This window comes from Erinaceus europaeus, chromosome 16, assembly GCF_950295315.1.
Source record: "Erinaceus europaeus chromosome 16, mEriEur2.1, whole genome shotgun sequence".
NCBI classification, from domain to species: Eukaryota; Metazoa; Chordata; class Mammalia; order Eulipotyphla; family Erinaceidae; genus Erinaceus; species Erinaceus europaeus.
The window spans coordinates 70,082,839-70,091,483 of NC_080177.1; positions in this window are offsets into that span (position 1 = coordinate 70,082,839).

Here is an 8,645-nt window from a genome sequence, read left to right on the forward strand (position 1 = left end):
CGGTGGGAATTGTGTGGAGTTGTACCCCTCCTACCCTATGGTTTTGTTAATTAATCCTTTCTTTAATAAAAAAAAAAAATTAAAAAAAAAAAAAGAAAAGAAGTGTCAAAGATTTTTTTTTTAAGATTTTTTTCCCACCAGTGTTATTGTTCTCAGTGTCTGCACATGAATCCACTGCTCCAGTAGCCATTTTCCTTTTTCCTTCTTTTATTTAATAGGAAAGAGAAAAATTGAGAAGGGAGGGCAAAGATAGAGGGGGAGAGAGAGAGACACCTGTAGCAAGGTTTCGCCACTTGTGAAGTTTCCCTTATATAGTGATGGAAATCAGGGGCTTGACCCTGGGTCCTTGCACATTACCATGTAACCTGTGAGCTCAACCAGGTGTGACAGTTTTTTTTTTCTCATCCTTTAAAAATGTTGTTTATTTGTTGATTGGACAGTCTACAGAGAGAAATCAAGATGGAAGGGGGAGCTAGAAGGAGAGCCACCTGCAGCATTGCCTCATCTCTCATGAAGTTTCCCTCCTACCAGTGGGGGATAGGACTTGAAGCCGCATCCTTGCACACTGTAATATGTGTGCTTCACCTACTGAGCCACCACCTGGTCTCTGATTTATTTACTTATGGCCTCCATGCTTATTGCTGGGGCTCAGTGCCTGCGCTATGAGTTCAGCATACCTGGCAGCCATTTTGTCCTTTTTTTCTTTTACTTTTTTTTACTTCACAGGCGGTGAAGCAGCTCTGCAGGTGTCTTTCTCTCCTCCTCTCTGTCTTCCCCTCCTCTCTTCATTTCTCTCTGTCCTATCCAACAATGATGGCATCGATAACAACAACAATAATAACTACAATAAAACAATAAGAGCAACAAAAGGGAATAAATAAATAAATGTTAAAAAAAAAGATATGTCACTTCAGGGGTGAGGGACTTAAAAAAAAAAGACTTATTTATTTATTTATTTATTTCCGAGAGAGAAAGATCAGAGCACTGCTCAGCTCTCACTTATGGTAGTGTTGGAGATTGAACATGGAAATTCATTCTATGCTCAAACATATTAAGTTATTAATTTTTCCCTAGCCCGCAAGGGACATTTTGTTCATTCAAACTGAATTTGGAAACAAAAGGTCAATGACCTGACACCCTACACCCTGTTCCTGGGGTTCTCTAGAACAATAAAAATAACTAAGAACTGCTACACTCCCTGTGAGTATTGAGTAAAATGTTTTTTTTAATATTTATTTATTCATTCCCTTTTGTTGCCCTTGTTGTTTTATTGTTGTAGTTATTATTGTTGTTGATGTCGTTGATGTTGGATAGGACAGAGAGAAATGGAGAAATGAAGGGAAGACAGAGAGGGGGAGAGAAAGATAGACACCTGCAGACCTGCTTCACCGCCTGCAGGTGGGGAGCCGGGGGCTCGAACCCAGATTCTTACACAGGTCCTTGCGTTTTGCGCCACGTGCGCTTAACCCCCTGCACTACCACCCGACTCCCGTGAAATGTTTTACTAAGTATTGGATAAATTGCTTCAATGTTTAAGAAAAATGCTTAATTAAATAAAATGTTTAAATATTGAGTAAAGTGTTTAAAGTTGGAGAGTAAGTGAAAACCCATTATCATCCAGGAGGTTGAATCATATGGTGACTTCAGGTCCCCATCTTGTTAGCCCTGGAAGCTACCTCCTGATTTTCAGGCTTTTCCTCCTGCCGGTGTAATACTCTCTACAGTAAAGGACCAGAAGCTTGATTTGAGCAGAGGTTCCTGCCTCCTTTGTATTGAAACTGACACAGGTCTGGTGAGGTAGCTCGCTTGGGTAGTGCGCTGTTTAGCCATGTGCACGACTGAGGGAAAGCCCAGTACCCAGTGCATTGAAGGATGCTTTGGTGCTGTGATTCCTTTCAGTCTCTCTCTCTCTCTGTCTCTCAGACTTCTCTGTCGCTAACTAAAAGCAAAACTACAGCAGAAACAAAACCCTTTCCCTTCGTGCAAAAACTCTTTTGTGTTGACCCAAGAACTGGCACAGCAAGAGAAATTTTGGACTTTCATTGGTAACAGTTTTATGAACATTTGGTAACAAGTGCTCAGTATTTAGATGCTTACAATGATACTGTTTCAGATATCAAGGCTATTTCTTGCTTTAGCCCTAATACTTGCTAAGATTTCTATTTTCATGATTTTAATAGTTCTTTTTTTTTCTTTTTATTGAGGGGGGGTTAATGTTTTACAGTTCATTCATTGACACATGCATGCAATTTCATTATGTACCAGGCCCCAAATTTATCTCCTTGTAACCCCTCCCCACCCTTTCCCATTCCTCCTCAGACTCCTTTAATTTGGTGCAATACCCAATTTTTATTCTTTTAAAAAAATATAGGGGCCAGGCAGTGGCACACTTGGCTAAGCACACACATTATAGTGCAAGGATCTAGGTTCAATCCCCTGGTTCCCACCAGCAGGGGGAAAGCTTCACGAGTGGTGAAGCAGGGCTGCAGTTTGTCTCTCTGTCTCTCTCCCTCCCTATCTCCCCCTCTCCTCTCAGCCTCTATCCAATAATAAATAAATTAAAATATTTAAAAAATTAATATATTTCCTGTTGTTGGGGGGAGCAGAATATCACCCTGGAACATAAGATACAGGGGACTGTCTACTTGACTAATGACACAAAAAAGTCAGATTCATCTCTTAATCTCTTCTGACAGAATCAGAATTAGTCATCCCTTGATAATTTTTATCTTTTAAAAATATTTATTTATGTATTCTGTTTTGTTGCCCTTGTTGTTTTATTGTTGTAGTTATTATTGCTGTCGTCGTCCTTGGATAGGACAGAGAGAAATGGAGAGAGGAGGGGAAGACAGAGAGGGGAGAGAAAGACACCTACAGACCTGCTTCACTGTCCGTGAAGTGACTCCCCTGCAGGTGGGGAGCCAGGGGCTCGAACCGGGATCCTTTTGCTGGTCCTTGTGCTTTGCCACCTGTGCTTAACTTGCTGTGCTACCATCAGACTACCCCTTGATAATTTTTAGCTGAAACACTGTATACATTTGGCCAAGAGATACACTGGAAAAAAATTTATCAACTAAGGGACAATTATTGTCTCTTGACAGTCTTTAGTAGAATCACCAGACAAGAAAATGCAGTAAAACTCAAGGTTAACTTAGACCCCACTAAAATCCTAGATATATTTCCTCCCTAACTTGAGGCCAGACCCCATAAACCTATTACCGGTTTGGACACAACAAATGACACTCAACGTTTTAACTGCTGGGAGAAACCCTAACCTTATCAGGTAAATAAATGACACAAAAGCTGGGAAGGGACAAGAGAATGGCTCACTTGATATCCTTTCTGGTCACTGCCAGGCCACCGAATCCCCTGGGGCCCTAGTCATAGATACATAGATATGGACTTCCCCATAGATATAATGGGTCTAGACCTCTAATAGTTCCCTCTATCCATCATTGGTCACTTCCATCAGGAACATAATCATAAGACCTATGGGGGCCTCTCAGGGACCTTACCCTCATTATGAACTAACAATGATAGGGACAGCCCCACTCTCTGAAGGGAGGCTGGGTCATCCTGCCCTGCCACTCGAGGAAGACTGGTCCTGAAATGAGTGCAGCCTAGATTGTTCCCAGCAGTGACCATGGACTGTGAGTTCAGACTGATTGGGACTCAGAGGTTACATGGGCTCTCGTGGTAAATATGAATAGATATGGACCCCAGGTCAGATGGATGAGGTAAAAAGTTAATTGCATTTACATATTTTCTTCAAATTTGGGAGCTACTCTTTGCTCTAATCCACCTTTCTAGTTTTGCTCTCAACTCTGACATCATCTTCCCTGACAATATATTTAGTTCACCTGCAGATTAGCTGTCAGGCTCAAGCAAAAATTCCTGAAGTCATGGGCCCCTAGGAATACACCTAAAATTCACTTTCTAGCTTCTTTTCTCCCTAAAAATCTCTATTTCCAGGGGCCAGGCAGCAGCACACCAGGTTAAGAGCACAGAGTGTGAAGTGAAAGGACCCTAGCAAGGATCCTGGTTCCAGCCCCCGGGCTCAACCTGCATGCTGAGCGGAGAAGCATTTACAGAAGCCAGAACTCCTACATTCTGCACGCCGTAAAGAATTTTAGTCCATACTTCCAGAGGGGTAAATGTTAGGGGAAGATGACTAGAGGGTTCTGAACTACAATTCCACCAGGCCCTGGAGAGAAAAGTAATAATAATAATAATAATAATAATAATAATAATAATAATAATAAAATAAATCAGTGGTCTTGGAGGTGCACAGTGGATAAAGCATTGTATTCTCAAGCTGAGTTCAGTCCTCAGCAGCACATGTACCAGAGTGGTGTCCAGTGTTCTCTCTCTCTCTCCCTCTTCCTATCCCTCTCATTAATAAATGAATAAAATAAAAAATTAATCTCTCAACAGTTTTAGAAAGTATCAACACCAACTTTCAGTATTAAAGGAAATTCTTTGCCCTCTTAGTAAGCAGACTTGGGGAACTGGGTGGTGGGGCAGTGGGTTAAGTGCACATGGCACGAAGCACAAGGACTGGCATAAAAATCCCAGTTCAAGCTCCTGGCTCCCCACCTGCAGGGGCGTCACTTCACAGGCTGTGAAGCAGGTCTGCAGGTGTCTATCTTTCTCCTCCCTCTGTCTTCCCCTCCTTTCTCCATTTCTCTCTGTCCTATCCAACAATAATGACAGCAATAACAATAATAACAATGATGATAAACAAGGGCAACAAAAGGAAAAATTTTAAAAAAGTAAATAGACTTGCATGGCACTGCAAAGTTATGATGGTAAGCAGAGTAATTTTAGACCTAAGTTACACTTTATGACAAATCATATTGTAAGTATTCACTCTCCGTTTTTTTTTCTCTAACCAAATAAAGGTTAAATGTTAAACCAAAAAAAAAAAAAAAAGAAGTGGGACTTCCCAACTGTATTTACACAAATTTTTCTTTGATGATGTGAGTGTAGAACTCGTTATTTTTTCTATTATTTCACTTCTCTATTTTTTTTTTTTTTGTAGTAATGAGTCATTCTACACTATGCATTTTTTTTTTCTGCCAAGGTTATTGCTGGGACTTGGTGCCAGCACTATGAATCCACTGCTCCTAGTGGACAGTTTTCCTTCCTCCCCCTCTAATTTTTATTAGGTAGGATAGAGAGAAATTGAGAGAGGAGGGGTGATAGAGGGAGAAAGATAGACACATGCAAACCTGCTTCAGCACTCGTGAAGTGGACCCCCTGCCTGTGGGGAGCAGGGAGTTGAAACTGGACCCTTGCGCTTGGTAATATGTGTACTTAACTTCGTGCATCACTGCTTGGCCCCTACACAATGCACCTTTCTTCACTCTCTTACAAAATAGTGAATATTGAAGTAAAGGATTATATTTCTTTTCTTTTTTTTAAAAAAAATATTTTATTTATTTATTAATGAGAAAGACAGGAGGAGAGAGAGAGAAAGAACCAGACATCACTCTGGCACATGTGCTGCCGGGGATTGAACTCAGGACCTCATGCTTGAGAGTCCAAAGCTTTATCATTGCGCCACCTCCCGGTCCACAAGGATTATATTTCTTTAAAAAAAAAAAAGGGGAGAGAAGTCAGGACCATAGACAAACTGGCAAACATATGTTAATATAGATAGATAGTTGTAGAAATAATGGTCACCCTTTATCAGTGATCTTGGGAGAACTGCTGCAGTTTCTAATGGAGGGAACAGGGATGCATTCTCTGATGGGAATGATGTGGAATTGTACCCCCGTTATCTTATAATTTTGTAAACCAATATCGAATTGCTAATAATAATTAAAAAAGATTCAGGGGATGGAATTCAGGAACTCATGCCTATAAGCCCATCACTCTATCTGCTGTGCCACTTTTCACGCCCCAACCTACCCCTCCCAGTCTTTATTCTTTTAGGTAGTCAAGGGAGCGGTAAAGTGAGCTGGGACGAGGCACAGTGGCTAGAGCTTTGAACTTAAAAGTTTGAGGTCTCAAGTTCAGTCCCTGGCATTGCCTGTCCCAGAGTGCTACTTTGTTTCTTTCATTCTTTTCCCCACCCCCACCCCCACTCCCTTACTAATATATGTCTTTAAAAAGAAGGGAGGTGTCTGGTAGAAGTTTTTTGTGACTTGCAGGCCTTCTACTGATCTGAGTTCAAAAGAATGCACATGCCAAAGTGGCACATCTTGGGGGAGACCAGCTCTGAACATTTGGGGTTGGGGAGGCTTTTCTGAACATCTAGGCTCACCCTTCACAGATCACAGAAAAGGATGCATTCAGTAAGCAAATTTGATATTTTCCTGTCTCCTTTGAGAGTTCCTGTGGAGATACTAACAACGATAGTTGACATAGATCAAAGGCAAATGAAACACAAGGGAGAAACTGCTACTAAAAAACTGGCTGATAAGATAGAACATCCCTGAGGAATTCGGTCCTGAATTATTTAAAAGCATCAGACTAGCCTTTAAAGCCTGAAGCTGAATACTGACAAAGAAGTTCTCCCTCTTACTTGCTAACAAAGCAGGGAGAAAGGTTTAACTTGTCAGCATTGATGTTTCCTTCTATATCATATTGAAATAGGAGCCAAGCTAGCTATCCACACTGCCTTTTCCAGCAATACAAATGTGGAACTTTTAAGTTCATTTAGCAGCACATATCTCTGTGGATGTGACTATGAATATATTTCTTTGTGTGTGTGTGTCTTTAACCAGAGCACTGCTCAGCCATGGTTTATGACAATGCCACAGACTGAATCTGGGACCTTGGAGCCTCACAGATAAAAGTCTTTTACATAACCATAATGCTGTCTCAATGTCCTTCAAATAAATTTTAAGTCCTGCATGCTAAGTCACCTCGCTGGCTGTCAAATATATTGTAAAGTTGTCTGAGGACATGGAATATTTCTCTTCTTTCTAAAACCTAATCAAGGTTTTGCTTATCACTGATAATTGGTGCACTTTTTGATGCTGATATTGTTTCCAGTATAAACACAAATAAGTCAAAATGGGAGCCAGAGGGGTGACTCAGCAGTAGATAGAACATATGCCTTGCTTTCCTGAGGTCCTGAATGTGGGCTCCAGCATCACAGAAAGTGACAGAGCAGTGCTCAGGTGTCTGCTCTCTCAGTTAAAAAAAAAAGGAGAGGAAATGTTTCTTTTTAAAATTTTTTAATCTTTATTTATTTATTGGATAGAGACAGCCAGAATTGAGAGGAAGGGGGAAGTAGAGAAGGAGAGAGAGTGAAAGGGGGAGAGAGAGAGAGAGAGAGAGAGAGAGAGAGAGAGAGAGAGAAAGAGAAGGGAGTGAAAGGGAGAGAGAGAGAGAGAGAGCCGTAGCATTGCTTCACCATTTGTGAAGGTCCCCTCCCCCTTCAGTTGGGGATCAGGGGCTTGAACCTGGATCCTTGCACATTGTAACATGCCGGCTCAATCAGGTGGCTCCCTGAGGAGGAAACATTACTACTCACTTGCTGTTTCAGAAACTTTTTCTGAATACCTCAAATAGCTGAAAGTACTTGGTTATGTGCAATGTGCAACTGAAAGGTGAGAAGAACTAGGTCTGGAAATTGTTTCATGTGAAGTTAAAAGGGTAGTAAAAGCTAGACATATTAAAGTGAATCATTAAAAAAAAAGAACACTAAAAATAGGTAATCCTTCATCTGCACACACCCCCCCCCATAGGTGACTTAAACCTTCAGTTTCCTCCATTCAGGAGCTTGAGGCCCCATGTTTGATCCCTGTCACTGAGTATGTTGAATGCTGCTCTGGTCTCTCTTAATCTCCCTCTTACAATCTACTTATCACTTGTTAAATAAAAAAACAAACTTTTTTTTCCCACTGAGGGTTACTTATCACTGTGGGTTTGGTGTCTGTACAGCAACTCCATGCTCCCAGTGGCATGTATGTATGTATGAATGTGTTGTTTTCTGTATGTATTATTCTGTATTTCTGTGTGTATTATTCTGTTTCCTGTATGTATGTATTGTTTTTGTGATAGAAACTAAAGGAGGGAAAAAGGAAGAAGAGAGACACCTGCAGCACTAGTCCACGTCTCCTGAAGCCTCCTCCCCTGAAGGTGGGGCCTGGGGGCTTGAACCAGGGTCCTTGTGCATTGTATCAAGTGTGCTCTACTGGGTGGGCTACCGCCAGTGGTTAGGTTTTAAATCTTACTCTGTTTTCCACAAGTATCTTCATTTTAGGCCCGGCATTTTTTTTCTCATCCCCTCCCCACACCACACACACACACACACACACACACACACACACACACACACACACACACACACAGGGGTTATCGCTGTGGTTCGATGCCAGTACTATGAATTGACTACTCCCGGTGGCTACTCCCCCCCCCCATTTTATTTCATGGGACAGAGAGAAATTGAGAGGGGAGAGAGGGGGAGGAAGGAGAGAGATTCCCCTGAAGTGGCTCCGCTCTGCTGCCGGTGGGGAGCAGGGGCTCGAACCCGCGTTCTGGCGCACTGCAATGTGTGCGCTCAACATTCTCTTTCTTAGCAGTCCATCCAATCCACTCCCTTTCCTTGCACCTGATTTGTTTGAAGGAACCTACAGTTTAGCGTAAGGTGGGATCCCAGGAGGACCCAATAACTGTTGGTCAAGGCCATA